This window comes from Lissotriton vulgaris, chromosome 8 (assembly GCF_964263255.1).
Source record: "Lissotriton vulgaris chromosome 8, aLisVul1.2, whole genome shotgun sequence".
Taxonomy (NCBI): domain Eukaryota; kingdom Metazoa; phylum Chordata; class Amphibia; order Caudata; family Salamandridae; genus Lissotriton; species Lissotriton vulgaris.
In genome coordinates, this window is record NC_141696.1 from 977,174,678 (window position 1) to 977,176,892 (window position 2,215).

Here is a 2,215-nt window from a genome sequence, read left to right on the forward strand (position 1 = left end):
TCTCTTGTTTCTGTTGTGGGAACAAATCACACCTGGGGAATTCTAAGTTTTGCTTTGCTGTAACCCTAACTTGTTTCAAGTGCGCAAGAAAGGGCTTTTAGCACGTGTATGCAAGGGTGCTGGAACGCACAAGGGGCTGTTGCAAACTGTGAAAACCATTGAAGAGGACTATGCTGATTCTTGGGAGGAAAATGAGTGCAATGAGTTGTTAATGTTGTCCTCTTTGTCCATGCAGTCGGAAGGTATTGTAGAAATAACTTACATTGTTGAAATACGTAAAAGGAAATCCCCTGTGTGTGCAATAAATGTGAACGGCACAAATGTAAGATTTCTTGCTGATTCAGGTTCTCCATTTACTCTCATCAATGCCAATGACCTTGAAAGGTTGAATTATATTTTGTTGAACCAGTCCAGCTTAAAGATGTTTGCGTATGGTGGAAAAAGAGTGGATGTCCTTGGCAAGTTTGAGGGCAAGTTGGAGTTCAAAGGGGATTTTGCTCTGGGAATAGTATACATTGTTAAGGATGGTGAACATTTATTGGGGTGGGAAGAGCAGGGTGAGCTTGGGATAATTTTGGATCCCAATCATCCGGATATGGTTTTGACAAAACAAGAAGCTCAACAGTTCTACCCTACATCTTTGCCTGCCACTCCTGTGCGTGCAGTCACCGTGGGACGCTTATCCGATGATGACTGGATCAAAAGGTTTCCTGAGATTCTTAGTGGTGAACTGGGGCAAACTGAAGAGTTTTCAACACCGCATTGTCCTAAAGGAGGGAACGAAGGCAGCTGTACACAAGGTGCGCAAAGTACCATTGAGCTTGTAGTGAACTCAAGCAGGAACTTGAGCGGTTGTGCACCTTAGGTGTAATTGAGCCCATTGAGGGATCCGAATAGTTGGCTCCGATCGTTTTGGCAGGCAAGGAGGACAAGTCTCTCAGGAATGGATGTGCATGGACTTGCGGGATCTTAATTCCAAAATATGGGTGGATTGCTAACCCCTGCCCAATATCAGCGAGATGCTAGCAACCTTCCAGTGTGCCGAGGACTTTTCCTCACTTGACATCACCTCAGCTTACCACCAGGTGGAGTTGTGCAAAGACTCAAGACAACTTACCTCCTTTGTAACAGGTGCCTTTCGTTATATACGCATGCTGTTTGGATTGGCGTCGGCTTCTACAGTGTTTCAGCACCTCATGGGAAATCTGTTTAAGAGCACTGCAGGAGTCGTGTATTTCCAAGACGACATTCTTTTTAAGTTCAAATAAAATTTTATTAGGTTAAACAAAATTGTCATTACAAAAAGTGATATGGAATACAACAGTAGCAATAAGAATAATAAGCGACATTCTTATTTATGGGAAAACCGAGTTGGACCATGATACTAGGGTCAAGCAGGTGTTGGAGATTATCAGGTCAGGTGGGTTAATGCTGAGGAAGGACAAATGCACATTTTTTCTGGAAGGTGTAGACTATCTGGGTCATCACATTTCAGGGAAGGAGGATGAACCCAAGGTAAAGATTTTAGATGCCATCCAGAATGCACCTGAACAACAGAATAGGATCAGTTTTGTTCCTTCCTGGGGCTAGTGGAATACTATGCCAACTTTGTGGGCAACTTCTCAGACAGGACAGTGTGTTTGCGTGAGTTCCTGAAAAAGAATACAAGGTATGAGTGGACGGATGTGTGTGGTTCTGATTTCAAGCTCCTAAAGGAGGCAATTATACAGGCACGCCCCCTTAAGTTATTTAACATCAATGATCGTTGCATCATTACTACTGATGCTAGCAATGTGGGCTTAGATGCTGTTCTTATGCAGAAGAGATGTGACGGTAAAGAGGAAACTATTGCTTTTGCCTCTAGAGCACTGCAGGGGGTGAAGAATACTTACTATACAATTGAAAAGGAGGCCCTAGCCCTGTGGTGGGGTGTACAGTATTTTAAAAACTTTTTGTGGGGGAACGAAGTTGTTCTGTGAACTGACCATAAACTGTTACAGCATCATTTTACCACCAAAGGTGATGGCAGAGCCACTCCACTCATTGCCAAGTGGCCGTACAGACTTAATGAGTTTAACTATCGCTTGGAGTAAGTGGCTGGTGTGAAGAATCACATTGCATACTGTCTGTCCTGGTTACCTCTCACGGGGGTTGCTGTTGACACTTCAGGGGCGGACCTGGAAATGGTGTGTGCTGTAGATAGAGTGGCGGACAC